An 18,115-nucleotide genomic window follows, 5' to 3' on the forward strand; every position below is an offset into this window, starting at 1 on the left:
TGAGGTTGAGGAAGATGTCAAGTGAGAATACTGAATCACCTTCAACTTTAAACTCAATCCATTTTTCGAGGATACAAAGCTTGTCAAGACTTTTACCTTCCTTGAAGAACAAGGAATAACAAAGGTTACTGCTACACCTATTAAATGGAAAGATGACAATGGATGAGAGAAGCCAAATCCAAGGAGGAAGAGGATACCGAGCACGAAGTCAATTTTCTAGTTTTATTTGTAATCCACTTTCAGATACTGATACATCAGTCTTAGTTAGTGGTCCTCAGTCATGGTAAAATCGTATTATTTATTTATTGTAGCTTGCAACATGGTGTTGTCTAAGGTGCATTACCTCTTAGGTCATGCACCGTGCCATATCTTGTTTAATTCTTTCTTTATTTTATTTTAATTTTATTGTTGTTATGACACTTAAGCCCTTGATGAAAGAACTTTCTCTCAACACCGGTCTTTCGCCATCGCAAAGAAACCCCGGGCAATCCGCCCCACAACGGCCAGCAACCGGTCGCACGTTCTCAGCGTAGTGGTGGGCGACAGGACTTCAAACCACATCAAACCACATATGAGAGAAAACTAGAGACCCAGATCAGAGTAAGGAAACAAAAATTAGAACAGAAACCATAACCAGAATTAGATAACAAAATCACCATTAAGAAGAGTCAATCAAAGAGATATGCACTGTCGTTCAAAGAGAACCAGATTCATCAATGGAGATATGCAAAACAAATCGAAAGCACAGTTCGTTTGATTTGCTTTAAACCCCCAATCTCTTAAAAAATCAGATTCATAATATCAGGAAGAACCATATATTGTGATTCAGATTTACGTTTGAAGAAAAACCAGATCTCGTGATTCAGAATCCGATCTCATGTACTCTGCCCCTTTCTCTCCTCATTTCTCCTACTTCTCAATTCATCGTCGTTGCAATGCAAAGATGAAAACAAAGAGGCAGAGAAACAAAAAGGGTTACCTTGTTGTGACGATTTGAATCGTAATAATTAACAAACACATATAAGAACCGTTTAGGCTCAAGTATTAGGCACCTGAATCTACTTCTCCATGTATTATAGAGTGATGTTGATGGACTCCGTGTGAGAAGTCAATGAACTCATTTGAGTTTCTTCTTCTGCGTCTGCTCTGAAATTGATATTGTTCTTCATTCATTCATCAGGGAGGAATGAAATAATGAATAAAAGGGAGGGGGGAAGGGAGAAGCAAACCCAGATCTCATAATTATTCACCAATTTTCATTTATCAAATCTATTACCTCTTCCTCCAACTTCTCCGCTTCTAGATCTGCAAATGCGCTACAAAGGAGTTTCTGGGTTGATTTATGTGCTTAGGAGGGTGTTGGAAGCAATTTTAGGGTATTTGAAGGCTGGCCGTGGCTATGGTGGTGGAGAGGCAGAGGAGAAAGGAGGGGCAAAGAGAAAAAGAAGAAGGTAAAAGGCTAATTCTGTAATCTTCATTTTTCTATTTTTTACCAACGAGTCACCCTTATATTGTGGGTCATTTTTGCTCTTGTATGGTGCAAGACCTAAGATGCACTTGCACCCTATAAGCCACCTTGTAAGATTACCACACGAATGAGCTGATTTATGAGTTCAGTAATATGAAAAACAAGCACAAGACTACTGTATTATTTGAAGTGTAAAAATAAAGTACAGATGAACTAACATAGCACTGAGACAACACAGTTATCATAGTCATTCCAACATAGGAATCAAACATGTTGCCAGTGAAAGTATTTACACAAGGTTGCAACTTGCAAGATAGCTGGTGCAGTATATAACAAATTCAGTCACACCATTGACACAGAGAAAACCCAAACAGACTAAGTCCAGGAATTACACATGAAATACTGGCAATTATAGTTGTAGCTTAGACATCCATTGAGATTGGTGAGGAGACTTTGACATCAGGGGATTCAGCATAAGAAATTGAAATCAGTTCAGACCTGAAGTCATCATCCTGATCGCATTTTGGCTTCGCAACCCCATCTGATTTTTTGTTCTCGGACACAGAATTTGACTCCAGATTCTTATCTGGAGAGTAGCTGCTGGAAATAGCAATAAGCGACTCACGTGTCACCTCAGTTGACTCCTTGTTGTTCGGTGATTTGATATCCATATAACTTTATGGTTTTTCTTTTTCCTGCAAGTCAAACCCAGAATTATCTTAGATACAATCCAAGAGATCAGGTTCATCATTCAATGTTGTAAAGCTGGGGAACCGAATCGTTAACCAGGATACCAGTTTCTACTGTCTAAACAGAAACACATATTAGCATGTGAGGTGGTTAAGTTCTACCCCATTACTATCATATCATCCTTCTGTTTTTGCATGTCTGTTTGTGTGCATTGCAGGAGAACCGCAGTTTGATAAAAATGTATATCTAACTATTACTCAAGCATCAAATGTGTCTTAAATGGGTCACATGGTGATGATTATGAGCAAACTTAAACATAAACATAATAATGATAAGCAGAGTACAGAATTCAAAGATCAGGCTCACATGATGACGATGAGCTAACTAAACATCAACATTATAAGGATATGAGGGGTTGATTATGATAACTGAATCATAAAGTATGGCTCAGCACAAAGCCTCACCAGTGTCTTCTCATTTTTTAGAAATCCCATAACAGTAACACATGCCTCTTCCAAACTGATTTATGCTACAGCTACCATTCCCTCAGTGTGATCATTTTGTAAAAATCTAAACTCAATCCACGAGCCAAAGATAAATTTCCTTTAGTCCTTTTTGATCCAACCCATTCATTTCGCTATTTACGGTTACAGCTATCGTTATTGACAATTGTTTTGTATCACATATTGCCTGATTAGTTTTACTTCTTTAATCTTTATACCAAAAAGGAGAGAAAAAGAATAGAAAAGGTAAAAAAAATTGCCAATCAAAACCACATCCGAGTCAGCTTCTTCAGATACACAAAGGCAATAACAGATTCTAACAAGAATTGTACTACTTTAATATTCATAACTATTGTAAGTCTCCTCAGACACCTTTTTTCTGTGAGGGGTACCCATAACAGTAGTAGTTAGTGGTCAAATGTCACTTGCTTGATGTAATTCTATTTCAAGTATGTTAATTACATGGAAGAATATTAACCACCAATTATTACAAGGTACCAGTACCCTTACAAAGAATTATTGAGGTTAGGCATAATCAGATTTGAAATCACTGAGTAACTAAACTGCATTTTCTTAAACCCAAAAACAGTGAGCTTCAACTAGGCATTTTATAGTAGATTTTTAAAACTGACTTTCTATCTGGGGCTTGCCTGTATATTTTTATAAAGCTATTCTATTTGGTTTAAACTCTAGGAGGGAGGTGAACAAAGTGAAACATAGCACCTCCTAACTCAGTTGTGTCCCTATCTAAAATGGGGGGGGGGGGGGGGGGGGAGATAACTTGTATGACTAAAATGTCCTTATGCGTATTTTGAAATCCAAGATTCTAATTTGAAAGTAGGGGTATCAAAAATGTTTCATATGAGAATGATAAGAATAAAGTAAATCATAATTATTAAATTTAATCTGATTAAATGATTAAGATTAGAAGTTATTTAATGGTCACATGACCACTCCATGTGACTTTGTAAACATTATTAATCTTGTTAGTTCATATCTAATGGTGATCCTATCATTCTCACATAAAAAAACATTCTCAAATGATATATCCCCTTGAAGGTAAGGAGTATTAAATCTGTCCTGTCCCCTCCTCAACCAAACAACAAAAGATTAAACCAAACATGATTAAAATCCACCCCCTTCCCTTCCCTTTTATAAAATCCACACCCTCCCTTTTATAAAATTCTCAGCCTTCCCTAGTTCACTTACCTCTCTTTTATAAAATCCACCCCCCCTTCTTTTGATTATAGCATTATGAAACTCTAAGAGAGAAATTCAGAGAATGATATAACAAGGTAAATCTCCAAATAATCATAGTCAGCAACATAAGCCAAGTTTTTGAAGCTTAATCATCTGGGTCATGCATGCACATAACCCTGAAGAACCAAACCCTCCACTATAAGGAGGTCAAGAACCTTCAAACGAAAACAATCGAAACCAACCCAACCCACACCAGCTGGATTCAACAACGACTCTTTCATCATTCCAATGCAAATGATTTTTGTGCAATTCATCGATTGAGCAAGCATGTTTAATTTAAACCCTTAATCGCAGAGGTAACAGACACGGAACCGAATCGAATCAAAACAACAAAGAGGAGAAAAATTCTAACAGCATATGCGGAAACGAAGAAATCCTAAGACAGCGAAGAGATTGAAACACGGATTTATCGGAGAACACGATGTGATTCGTACCTTGTGGTGGTCTTCGAAGTTTCAACGAAAACTGTGGTTATGCGACAGAAAAGCTTTGAAAACGAAGAGAAAAACGAACGGGTTACTCGTGATTATGGTGCGAGATTATAGGTAAAATAAGGTATATATGGTAAATCCATTCCAAACACGCGGTTTTGTAATAGTAGACACGTGCAAGTCTAGATTTCTATTTTCTAGAAGCTTTTCGTTTTTTTTACTCTTATCGTATTTTTTGTCAAAAGACCAAAAATAATAGGGTCCCACTAACATGGAGCCCGTGTTTTCCGAATCTAATTTTGGAGCCGTGTTTTTTACCTGTCATCACCCTTTAGGTCCAAAAAAAAGGTTAAGTAAATTTTTTTAGTTAAAGTTTTAAGTATTTCATTAATTACTAATCATGATTTCGCACTAATTACTAGTATATATTTAGGGCACTCTCAGCTGGAATTAATTTCACACTTAAAGAAGATTCATTACCCTTAGCTCTGGGTGTACCCGCACCAGTATTTTCCGGCAGATCTAACCCACGAACCTCCTAACCCGTAGCAGAGAAAAGAAAGGTATCCTCCGAATCACGATTTTTCGTGTTCGTGTTTCTTCAGTAAGAAAGCATTATGGATCTGAAAACCCCTAATTCAATTTTTTAGTTTGAGAACCTCTTAGTTCAATTCGAATACACATAACTGATGTTTGTGATTTACTGTTTGTAGATCGCTCCGGCGGTTAATAATGAAGATGATTTTTTGCAGGTTTGGTATTTATTGTTTTCAAACGTTATTGACGATGTTGGGTAGTTTATTTTGTTGTTCCTTTTTACTATGGTTTCGTTATTTTTGTTTAGGAGAACGAGGATTCCGATAGTGATGACGAGAATGAGGATTCTGGTAGTGAGGAAAGTGGAGACTTTTGTGATGGTGAAGATGATGTACAATCCATTGGAGAAACTTGTACAATTCTCATAGATGGTGTTGAGAATATGGGTAACATCAATTTCATGACTTTAACATTTGAAGACATGAAGAAGTACTGGTTTTTAAATTGTAATGTTGCGTACGATTTTTACAATATGTATGCTAGGTTTAATGGATTTTCTGCCCGTCGGAGCGTTGTCAAGAAAAACTCTTAAGGGAGAAATTGTGCAGTAGAATTTTGCCTGTCATAAACAAGGACACAAAGAAGATAGATTTGGGGAAGAAGGAATTTGGAAGCGTGAGCCTAGGAGGGACATTAGGTGTGGATGTTTAGTGTAACATCCCGACTTTCGGGTGCCACAATAGTAACCTGTCCGAAGACTATATGCGAAAAATGCAAGGAATTTTTTTTTCGTTTTAAAACAAAAGACTTGTCCAAACAAGGGCTTAATTCTAAGACCCTGAACTAGATTATTTATTTGTGATCGTTACATTAATTAATTGAGTGGTTATATTCTATTGTTTTTATGTTATTTTTCTGACTCGAATCCTATTACGAGTCATGATAACTAGTTATATGATAATTAAGTTCAGATTATATTTAAGGATGACACTATAGTCATGTTGAGTGATAGCACGATCCGTGTTCGCACCCGACTAAGGTCGAGAGTGTCCGAAAAAGGCTATATCTGCTCCTAGAGCACTGTTTAAGAGAATTTTAGAATTGAATGGAGAATTAGAACCTCTAGGTATTTTTCCCATGACCAGTGTTTCGATACGAAACCCTAGACTGTACGCTTGTTAGGTTTTGCTTCCTGGAAGTCCGTCGAAGCTAGACTTTAACTTCTCGGGGACTTTATTTAAGACCCTGAATAAAGAGTTTTTCTATTCGAGACTTCTGAAAAAGTTTCCATCCGCGCTGCCTCATTTCTTTCGACGTTTGCGATCTTTTTCCAGAAGGGAGTTTCTTCATCCGACGTCAACTGTAAAAAGTAGTTTTTCGGCGTAAATCGATCCATACTGCGTTTGAATCCTTTTCTTCATTTAAATGACCTCTTAAATGAGTTTCAACATTCAGTCGCCGAATACTCATTTTTTATCAGCAGATGAAAATACCAAAACGACCGGAACCGCGAAATATCGATTTTTTGGATTTTCCACTCACCTATAAAAAGGGAAAAAAAGAGATTTCTCTCATTATCCCCATTCATGGTCGAGAGTGAATTTAGAGAGAGAGAGAGAGAGAGAGAGAGAGGAAAGCTTTTCTTCGTTCCTTGCCCGATCGTCCTGATTTCAGTTGCTATGAATCGGCACCGAGGTAACCTTCATCATTCTTACTTCTGTTTCTTCTTTCTGTTGGGTTTTCTCATATCTTTCTGTGCTCAAAGTTTGGAGCTAAATGTCAAAATGTCCGATAGCTTTGATTTTTCTTTTCAACTATCTTCCCTACTAACCCAACATGCTATAATCGCTGTCGGTTTGTTCGGATTTTCACCGAGTCGCGGTAGATCTAAGTTTTAAAGCTCGAAACCCATTTTCACCTCTAATTTACTTTTTGATTCAAAAAATCTTGATCTTGCTTAGTGTCTTTGAGATTAGTTGTTGCTAAAGACCTTGTTTATCGTTATTCAAAATCTGTTTCGAAAAATATCGACTTTGAGTTTCCGGGCAATTTTATTGGACCAAAAAGTCTCTATTCTAGTTTTAGCTCCCTTAATTGTTCCGAGTGTTTACCTACTCTAGATATCGCCCAAGAATACGTAGGAATTTAATTAGATCGAACTTATTTTTGTAGTGGCCGAAACTTATTTGGAGCTGTACCGTGTCTAAAAATATTTTTTGGATTTTTATGGCCTGAGCCATAGCGTAGCCCTCTCTGTTGTCGAAATTTTGGCTTTAGTTTCGTGTCATTCCGTGTTCTGTAGCTCGAGTTATGCGCATTTTAGCAAAAATATCTTATTGTCCATTCGTGCCTAAATGTCGAACTCTAAAGCTTCGAAAGCTTCTTTTCGGGTTTTGTTAGTGTTATTAGCTCTATTTTTTCGTAGCGACTAAGCAATGATACTTTGCTTAAGGTTTGGAACGAGTTGAGTTGAGGAAAGAGGCTTTGGAGCAAGCGGTGAGGTTTCACGACGGAGGAGGACACCCCGGAGAACTTGCTGAGTTCGGGAACTACCTTTGGGATTGAATTGTGATGTCGAGCTTGTATGGAGAAATAAAAGGTAAGGGTAACTCAGTTTTAGAGCGTCCTTGAGTCTTGCCTGCTTTAATTGCACTGCATGCGTTTAAGATGAATGTGTTTAAGTTGATTGGCAATTGATTGAAATTTTGGCATGTTTTGATATGTCGTATACAGTCAGCCACCAACTCGTTGCAGGTCACGAGACTCCGATCCTAGTTAGCTGAGTAGCTTGAAAGTTGCTTATGTTGATTGTTTTGAGGCTTATGCCAAATTTTTTGTGAGGCTTGTGCCAAATGTTTTCTAAGGCTTCAACCATTGTTAAACAATAGAGACGCGCGTCTCCGTTTTCTGGGGCTTCGTCCATTGGCTATTATTGATACTTTGATTGTCGTTATGTTGAAATATTGAACTGATTTGGTATTGTTTGAATTGATTTATGCTTGATTATTATTTGAAATTGTTGATGCTATGTTGACTTAACTTAAGTGACAGTGTAGTGGTTTCATTCCACATGACTGTCCCATCTTTCATGGGCGTTATTAAGTGTCAGTGTAGTGGTTTTCGTTCCACCTGACTGTCCCGTCTTTCATGGGCGTTATCAAGTGGCATTCAGGGGAGTCCGTTCTCCGTCAGTCACGTCTTTCATGGGCGCTGTTATGTGGTAGTTCAGGGAAGTCTGTTTTCTGTCTATCCCGTCTTGCGAGACATTATTAATCGATCCATTTTGTGGCAGCATATAGTTGCATTATATGACAATAATATTTGCATTTGTTGATTTGGTTGATACCTGGGTTAATCTATGTTGTTAAGTTGTTGATATCTGAGTTGATCTATATTGTTGAAGTTATTGTTATATGATTTAATTATCTGTTTTTGATCCAGTATATATATGATTTAACTATATGTTGTTGAGCATGTTTATATCTTGTTTGATTATATGTTGTTGATCTAGTTTATGTCTGATTTAATTATATGTTGTTAATCCTGTTTATATATGATTTAACTATATGTCATTGATCCAGTTTATATATGATTTAAATATATGTCATTAATCTTGTTTATATACGATTTAAATATATGTTATTTATCATGTTTATATATGATTTAATTATATGTTGTTGATCATGTTTATATCTGATTTAATTATATGTTGTTGATCATGTTTATGTTTGGTTGAGAAACCAGAGCTTGTTGGGGAATAGATCTTCTGTGCTAGGTTGTTTGAACTTTGTAATTGATCAGCTGGGTGTTGATCGATTGACAAAGTGTTACCATATACATTATATGATTAATTGTTTATTATCTCTACTAGATGTTTCTTACTTGTTGTTGCGACCTTGAACACTGACTCCATAACTTTTGACTTCGTGGTTATTACCCCCACCAAAATATTAATTGTACTAGTTGCTTGCCGGTTTTGTTATATGGTATTTCAGGTAGAGACTCTATGTTGTTGATAGGAAAGGAGTATGCATTAGGCACATTCCTTTGACTGTTGTTTGTGTTCTGGTTAGGACAGTTGTATAGGGTTTGGAGAGGTTGCTAAGCCTAGAAGTTGGCTGTGTACGGATCTGTTAGTAAGGAGAGATAGAAGCTAAGAATGAATCCTAATGGGATGTGTATGAGTTCCAGGAATTAAGGTTGTACTTTTCTAGATGGAGTTGTTAGAGATTGAATAGATTATGAGATCATCTTAGTTTAGATGTGACCACTTGATGAGATAGACTCATTGGCCTTACTAGTAGGTTTTTTTTCCTGAATTTCCATCTTCAAGATATTGAGCCTGATCAACTTAATATTGAGGGGGTGATATTTGGAATCACAGCTAGCATGGACTATGATAAGAAGATTGATTGGAGTTGATCGTTGATTAGTCGAGTTTGAAAGATAAGTTTGTGTAAGTGCTAATTTTTTTTCCTTGTGAATAAGTTGTAGTTATAAGAAATAGATTTACACTTGAGGGGTGTAGGAGAGTGAAAGGACAATACAGGTCCAAACTTGGTGAATGTTTAGACTGTAAGTCTAGGAATTCTTGTCCTAAGTGTGTAAGACTTAGAGAATGACAGATTTTGGGTAGGAACCTAAGAATTTGATTGACGTAGGGGTGACAAGACTAGGGAAGGAAAGTTCTAGTATTGAGTTGAAGACGCCAAGTTGTTATATGTGGATTAGTCACCCAGAGCCTGAGTGTGAACGAGACCTTGAGGATAGCTTGGTTCGAGTGAGTTAAGTTATGGCGGAAGTCTGACGTTGGAGATGTACCTTAGGGTTGAATCTTGAGTTTTGAGGAGTTTAAGGATTCTATCATAAGCACTTGATGGTAGAGGATTAAGATTTAAATCTTTGGAAGTTGATGACTTTAATGTAGTTAAGCGATTAATTGATGACTAGAACTTATGTCTTGAAGGTTGATTAGGGAGATAAGAGATATTGGAATCTCTTTCGTTTGAGCCGAAGCCTTAGTGTTGAATCCTTGTGGTATGACTTAAGGAGAATCTCGGAGTTCCGTTTAGTGTTACAAGTTTTGTCTTTGGTCGTCTTTGATGACAGTGCATCAGTATGGAAGTCGATGATTGTCGGATAGTCATTAAGTAGTTGGTTCACGTGATTACTCTAAGTAGAGATGGACTAAGTCAAGGGATTCAATGTTGGAGAGTATTAAGTATTCTTTCGAAAGTTATGAAACCATAGGTTGTGTGATTTTATGCTAATTGCATTAAGAAGTTATGTAAAGCTCCGATTTCTCGAGTGTCAACAGTAACCAAACACGTGTATTTTCACAAAGAATTTTCGTCGACCAATTAATTAATCTTTAATTATTGATAAAGGTTCATTAACTTTAAACTCTCGAAACTTACGAACAAATTTGCGGAATAACTGAACGAGCATTTCTGAATAAAAATAACCATTAATTAAAACAAGGGAAAATAATCCCAAAACATAATTCCAAATCCGAGGGCTAAGCCCTATACCAAATACATCAATGCTCAAAACGGAAATAAATAAGGTTCCAATAATAGAGAAAAATAAAAGTAAAATCCGATGTAGCTCTCATAGGACACTCCCACATGTGAAAATCTCGACTCTACTCCTCATCATCACTAGAAATGTAGATGACCTCCGAAGTCTCGGTAACTCGACTCTTCCATGGATAAGCTGATCCCGAGAGTCATCCACACTGCCTCTTCTTAGGCGGACGTTCTTCACTCGCATCTGGAACAGGCTCCAATGCGGGCATATCTCCATAGTCATCAACTGGGCTAGATTCCTTGGGCTCCGGTGGTGAAGACTCCACTGTATTCTTCTCCTCCATCAACGGTGACTCAGCTGTAGAGTCTTCCGAAGGATCTTATTCCTCCTCGTCCTCCCAGGACTCGAGCGGCTTCTCCACGGTAGTCTGATCAAATCTAGCAGGAGGGTGAGGCAACATGACTGCCCCATCTCCAAGGGTCTTTCTCTCTACGACTCTCCCATGTATGTCCCTTCCTTTGAGCTCCGCATCGCCGGCGTAGACTCTCCGGACTCCGGAACCGTCGGTCTCCCAGAGCCGGTCATCCTCAGGCTCACTCAGCACTATCTTCCAGATCACGATAGCTTCCACTGTCGTGGTGGTCACCATCTACCCCCCCCCCCCAAATAAAACAAGTAACAAACAAGCAGGGTCAGGTCAAACAACAAAAGCATATAATCATAATAAATAATCAACATTTATAAGGATTATTGTCTCTTATAGGATTTCATCATTGGTTAGTCAGTTAGGCTAACAGATTCCTCACTTCGCACAACCCACCAAGACACCTTGGCCAATCTCGATCATCCGCAGATGAACAATCACAAGGGGACCCACACAGTCAACCCAAGTCACGTGGAGACCTACCCGGTCCATCCACAAATCAATCAGGGAGACCCACACAGTCAATCCCTATCCCATGACTAAATCATGGTTATCACGTGGAGACCTAATCGGTCCATCCACCAAATCACCCTCGCGTGCAAGCCCATCGTTCTCATGGACCATAGTCTACCTGACCTATGTCCGTTTAATTAAGGTTCACTTGCAAGCGATTTAAATCACATTAAATCTCATGCTCTTGGTTTTTATGGCTCTAATGTCAAAACCCTAAGTCTTATCATTCTCTTTATACAACAACATTCGCAATACAACATTCACTAGTTACAAAGGGGATTACGGCTAGGTGAGCGACCCTTTGACACATTAACTTAAAAATCAATATACTTCGCATAAGGAAACGCATATTCATTCACTCATGCATAACACATCATGGAAAATTCATCGGCAAGGTACCACACGACTTGCATCACCAAGACGGAAGGAAAAATCCACCAAACCCCCACAAATTGGGTTCGGCCGAGCCCTCAAAAGGCCCTAGGGTTTCCAAAACAATTTTTCTTCCTTCCCTCTTGGTCATGGCAGCCTTGGTACAGCCCCAACAACCCAAATAATCATCCAAAATTTCAGATTCAAACACTTAGCAAAGAACAAGTTATGACAAATGCAAATCAACTCGAAACTTAACAAACACCATGGCAACTTGCATAACATCATAGGTTCAGATCATGAACAGGGATTGAAGATTCATATTCATAGTAATTCAAAGAGAAAAACCCAGCAAGCATGCGTGTACAAGAACTCATGCAAAACAAATCAAAATTCAAGTTATTTCTCATGGCAATCATGGCATAATCCCTAAAGAACCTACCCAACCTAGACCAGCCCTTACCTTGGTCTTAAAGCTTGAAAATAGAAGAGAATGAAGATGGTTCCTTTCTGTCCAAGACTCCTTTCTCCTCTCCTAGCTTTCGGTCTCTCTCTCTCCCACTCGCGATCTCTCTCTCGTCGCGCGCACAAGGGTGGTGGTGATGGGGTGCAAGCGGCGGCGGCTAGGGTGCAAGGAGGAGGCTTCTTTTCACTTTCTCTCTTCTGTTCTTACGTGTTGCAGAGGTGCACAAGGTTTCTATCTTCAGACTTGTGTGAAAAGAAAACTCTTCTCCCCCCCCCCAAAACCCTATTAAAACCGCGGGCGGGACCCTCTTCATGGGCTAGGGTTTCTTTTCTTTTCTTTTAAGCCCGATCCAAGTCAAACCCTTGACCCTATCACTTAAGAACCTAATCAGGCCTGAATCTAATTAAAAACCTAAGCCCTCTTAAGTAATTTCATAATCAAATTTGGAATCAAAAGAAAATAAATCAATTAATTCGCTGTGTACAGCCAGAACCACCGTCGCTAAAACGCGAATATCTCAAGCTACAGAGGTCAGAATGACCTGATTCTACTTCGAGAATTTTCTTCACTTAAAGGGCTACAACGCTCATGAAGGAAGGTTTCCCAAATGAGGTCGTTAAGATCCTCTAAAAATTCACACAAGGTGACAGCTGAAACCTGTCAAAACTCAAACTTAACCAAAATCTCATTTTATTCAATCCATCATCAAAGCATTACAAAAATAAGGTCTAGGGCCTTACAATACCACCCCCCTTAAAACAGTTTCGCCCTCGAAACTTAAGGGTTTACAAACAAATCGGGATGCGACTCCCGCATTTTATCCTCTAATTCCCAAGTCCCGTCGCCCGTAGCTTGATTCCACACAACCTTCACCAAGGACACCTCCTTGTTTCTCAAGCGCTTCGTGCTCCTGTCGACGATCTTGATGGGTGGCATCACCATCGTCAGATCATCCTTTAGCTGAATGTCATCAGGTTCAAGAACATGAGAATCATCAGCCGTGTACTTCCGCAACTGCGACACATGAAGTACATCATGGATATTGGATAGGAAAGGCGGCAACGCAATCCTATATGCCACTAGCCCAACTCGTTTCGTTATTTGGAGTAAGCTTCTTGGACTTGATCGCCCTTCCGACACCAGTCATCGGGGTAACCTGCAAGAAGACATGATCTCCAGCTTGAAATTCCAGCTCTTTTCTCCTGTTGTCAGCATAACTTTTCTGGCGACTCTGCGAAATCCTCATCTTTCCTTGGATTCGCTTCACCTCTTCTGTAGTTTGCTGAACCAATTCGGGTCCAACGATCAGATTCTTACCATCTTGATGCCAACACAAAGGCGTACGACACGTCCGACCATACAAAGCTTCATAAGGTGCCATCCCAATGCTTGCATGAAAACTGTTGTTGTAGGTGAACTCAATCAGCGACAACAACTCATCCCAGCTTCCTTTATGATCTAGCACACAAGCTCTCAACAAATCCTCCAAAGATTGAATAGTCCTTTCGGTTTGCCCATCCGTCTGTGGATGATAAGCGAAACTCAATCTCAACTTGGTTCCCAACGCTTGTTGCAAAGCTCCCCAGAAACGTGAGGTAAACCTCGGGTCTCTGTCCGACACAATGCTAGACGGTACACCATGTAGACGTACAATCTCAGCAAAGTAGATCTCTGCTAGTTTCTCCACTTTGTAGTTTAGATTGATCGGCACGAAATGAGCAGTCTTCGTCAATCAATCCACCACTACCCATATTGCATCAAATCTCCTTCGCGTTAGTGGTAAAGCCGTCACGAAATCCATCGAGACGTTGTCCCACTTCCACTGCGGAACATCCAACGACTGTAATTTTTCTGCTGGCTTCTGATGTTCCACCTTCGCCTTCTGACATGTCAGGCATGTCGATACATATTCAGCTACTTGTTTCTTCATCCCAGGCCACCAGAAATGAAGTTTCAAGTCCTGATACATCTTGTTCATTCCCGGATGAATACTCAACCTGCTTTTGTGACCTTCATCCAAGATCAACCTCCTCATAGTGGTATCGTTTGGCACGCATACTCGTCCCTTGTAACGCAGTATGTTGTCACTCCCGACAGCAAACTCTGGTGCCTTCCCTTGCATCACAAGTTTGCGCCACTCATTCAGTCCTTCATCGGTCTCTTGTCTCGACTTTATCTCGTCCAAGAGTCCATTCGACACCGTCACCATTCCGAAGCTCAACTTTCCTGGTGCGAGCTTAACATCCAAGCTCAGATCTCGGAATGACTCCAACAGTTCTAACTCCTTGACCATCAACGAGGATACATGTATAGCCTTTCGACTAAGAGTGTCAGCTACAACATTGGTTTTCCCCGGATGATACTGTAGAGCGAACTCGTAGTCCTGTAGAAATTCCATCCACCTTCGCTGTCTCATGTTCAAATCCTTTTGATCAAATAAGTACTTCAGACTCTTGTGATCACTGTAGATCGTGAACGTACTGCCATACAGGTAATGCCTCCAAATCTTAAGAGCATATACTATAGCAGCCAACTCCAAATCATGCGTAGGATAGTTCTTCTCATGAATCTTCAACTGTCGCGAAGCATAAGCAATCACTTTCTTCTCTTGCATCATTACACAGCCCAACCCATTATGTGAAGCATCACAGTAAATGTCGTATGGTTCTCCTTCCTTGGGTAAGGCTAGTATTGGTGCGGTAGTCAGTCTCTTCTTCATTTCCTGAAAACTCTCTTCACATTTCTCCGTCCATGCAAAAGGTTGATTCTTCTTTGTCAACTGAGTCAACGGTGAAGTCAACTTTGCATAGTCCTTCACAAAGCGTCTGTAGTAGCCAACAAGTCCAACAAAACTTCTGATGTCGCTTGCTGTCTTAGGTTGTTCCCATGACATGATCGATTCAATTTTGCTGGGGTCAACAGCCACACCCTGACTTGATATGACGTGACCTAGGAACTTAACCTCTTCCATCCAGAACTCACACTTCGAGCCATTAGCATATAGCTCATTCTCCCGCAATACTCCTAGCACTTGATGCAAATGCTCTTCGTGTTCTTCTTTACTCTTCGAGTAAATCAGAATATCGTCAATGAACACCACCACGAACTTGTCCAAGAATGGCTTGAACACTCTGTTCATGTAGTCCATAAACATTGCGGGTGCATTTGTAACCCCAAACGACATCACGAGATACTCATAATGCCCGTATCGAGTTCTGAATGCGGTCTTCTGGATATCAGCCTCCTTGACACGGATCTGGTGATATCCTGACTTCAGATCTATCTTCGAGAAAATAACAGCACCCCGAAATTGATCCATCAAATCATCTATCCGAGGCATCGGATAACGATTCTTCACGGTCACTTTGTTGAGTTGTCGGTAGTCCACACATAGTCTGGACCTTCCATCCTTCTTCTTTACCAACAGCACTGGTGCACCCCAAGGTGACACACTTGGTCGGATAAATCCCTTGGAAGAGAGATCATCCAACTGCTTTGCTAATTCCGTCAACTCTGCTGGTGCCATCCGGTAAGGCGCCATTGATATTGGTCCCGTACCGGGCAGAATATCAATAGAGAACTCCGTCTCCCTTACTGGCGGTATTCCAGGCACATCCTCTGGAAACACATCCACAAATTCCTGCACCACAAGAATGTTGCGCACATCGCCGTCGTTCTTCGCCTCAGCTACGATAGAGTTAACGAATGCTGGTGAACCTTTCCCAAGTTGTACGAATTCAAGTAATCCGTAACGCCAGAATCCGGGAAGACTACGATCTTATTAGCACAATCCAAAAGAATGTGATATTGTGCCAACCAGTCCATTCCCAGAATCACATCGAGCTCTTTAAGCCCTAAACATACGAGGTTCACAAGGAACTTCCGATCCTCGTAGATCAACAGACATTGCAAGCATGCCGTGCGCGTAACTAATCGATCGGCGACAGGGGTAGTAACCACCAAATCGAAGGGTAAATCAACAGTTAGCAACCCTAATCGCTTCACACACTCCTCAGCAATGAATGAGTGCGTAGCACCCGAATCAAATAAGACCATTAAAGAAGTTCCAGCGATAACACACGTACCCTGGATGAGATCGTCAGTCACAGCAGCCTGTTCGCCAGACATTGCGAACACACGACCTGGAGCAGTAGGTCGCCTCCCGCGAGCGGTATTCAACACTGGCTCAGCCTTTGCAGCATTAGGGCAGTCCCTCTCAATGTGCCCTGGTTTCTGACATTTCCAGCATACAATCTCCTTCCCACACTCATTTGCATAGTGCCCCTTCTGGTTGTACTTGAAACAGATGACGTCATCTTTAGGAGCAGGTGCTACACCCCTTCTAGCAGACAGTACCTTATCAGCAGGATGTTGGTAAGGCTTCCTCATCGGTGCCTTGCCCCTGTCAAACCTACCAGCTGGTCTCTGTCCCTCAAACCTTCCGGTCTGCCTCTGTCCAGAACGGATCGGTCCTCCGCTGTCAGACTTGCCTCTCTGTCGATTCTTCATTGACTCCACCTCACGAGCTTTCTCTACCAACTGTTGGAAAACTCTGATTCCTAATAGCCTCACAGACTCTTCAATGTCATTCCTCAAGCCCCTCATGAGGGTCTCCAGTCTTGCAGCATACTCCCCTACAGTCATCAACCCCTGTCTCAGGTTGAGGAATTGATTCTCCATGTCTTCCCTGGCAGTCTTTGGGAAGTACTTCTCCATCAAAGCCCTTTTGAAAGACTCCCAAGTGATGGCCACATGGTTAGCAGTCATCAACTGTCTGGCATTCCTCCACCAGTACTCAGCGTCGCCCTTCAGCATGAAGGTCGCCAAGTTCACCTTCTCAGCATCAAGTGTGTGGAGAGCCTCAAAGATTTTCTCTATCTCCTGAATCCACATATCAGCTTTCTCGGGTTCAACTTCGCCTTGGAACTTGGGTGGTCCATGGCGGTTGAAGTCAGTCCTCATACGGATCTGGTCATGTGCCAGCTCCCTCTCAGCCCTCTGTGCCCTTCTGGCATCTTCTTCAGCCCTCCTGGTGTTCTCTTCAGCTTCCTGCTGAAGCTGTGCTGCGGCTTGGGCAGCAGCGGTGGCAGCCTGCTGGGTCATCACCTGAGCCAACTGTGCCATTGCTTGAGCAAGCTGAGCATTGGTTGGGTCCTGTCTCGGAGGCATGATGATCCTGCTTAGAAATAGAACCACAACCCAATGTCAGTGCCCTCAATTAAAAGAAATATCTAAGTATACAATAAATAATCTATCTCAAGTATCACGGCAATGATACTATTCAGACAATCACAACCAAGCAAACATCTTAGCACACAAGTCTACCCAAATCTCACAGCGAAGCTTCGAAATCACCTTTATCAAAACAAAACACAACGAGTTCGGAAACTCATAAGCCCAAAACCCTTAGTGCTCTGGTTTCTCAACCGGAGCTCTGATACCACAATGTAACGCCCCGATTTCTCGAGTGTCAACAGTAACCAAACACGTGTATTTTCACAAAGAATTTTCGTCGACCAATTAATTAATCTTTAATTACTGATAAAGGTTCATTAACTTTAAACTCTCGAAACTTACGAACAAATTTGCGGAATAACTGAACGAGCATTTCTGAACAAAAATAACCATTAATTAAAACAAGGGAAAATAATCCCAAAACATAATTCCAAATCCGAGGGCTAAGCCCTATACCAAATACATCAGTCCTCAAAATGGAAATAAATAAGGTTCCAATAATAGAGAAAAATAAAAGTAAAATCCGATGTAGCTCTCATAGGACACTCCCACATGTGAAAATCTCGACTCTACTCCTCATCATCGCTAGAAATGTTGATGACCTCCGAAGTCTCGGTAACTCGACTCTTCCATGGATAAGCTGGTTCCCCCTCAGATCCCGAGAGCCATCCACACTGCCTCTTCTTA

At 40.6% G+C, this 18,115-nt stretch overlaps 1 long non-coding RNA gene across 1 annotated transcript; it reads right to left on the minus strand.

Annotated features, from left to right (window-relative positions):
* Positions 1 to 281: 281 nt before the first annotated feature.
* On the minus strand, positions 282 to 4,447 carry LOC130714319 (uncharacterized). Its single transcript, XR_009011246.1, has 3 exons — positions 4,356 to 4,447; positions 1,277 to 2,163; positions 282 to 1,146 (listed from the first exon to the last, which is right to left on the minus strand). It is a non-coding gene; the product is annotated as an uncharacterized LOC130714319 (long non-coding RNA).
* Between the last annotated feature and the right edge of the window lie 13,668 nt (positions 4,448 to 18,115).

This window comes from Lotus japonicus, chromosome 4 (assembly GCF_012489685.1).
Source record: "Lotus japonicus ecotype B-129 chromosome 4, LjGifu_v1.2".
Classification (NCBI taxonomy): Eukaryota; Viridiplantae; Streptophyta; class Magnoliopsida; order Fabales; family Fabaceae; genus Lotus; species Lotus japonicus.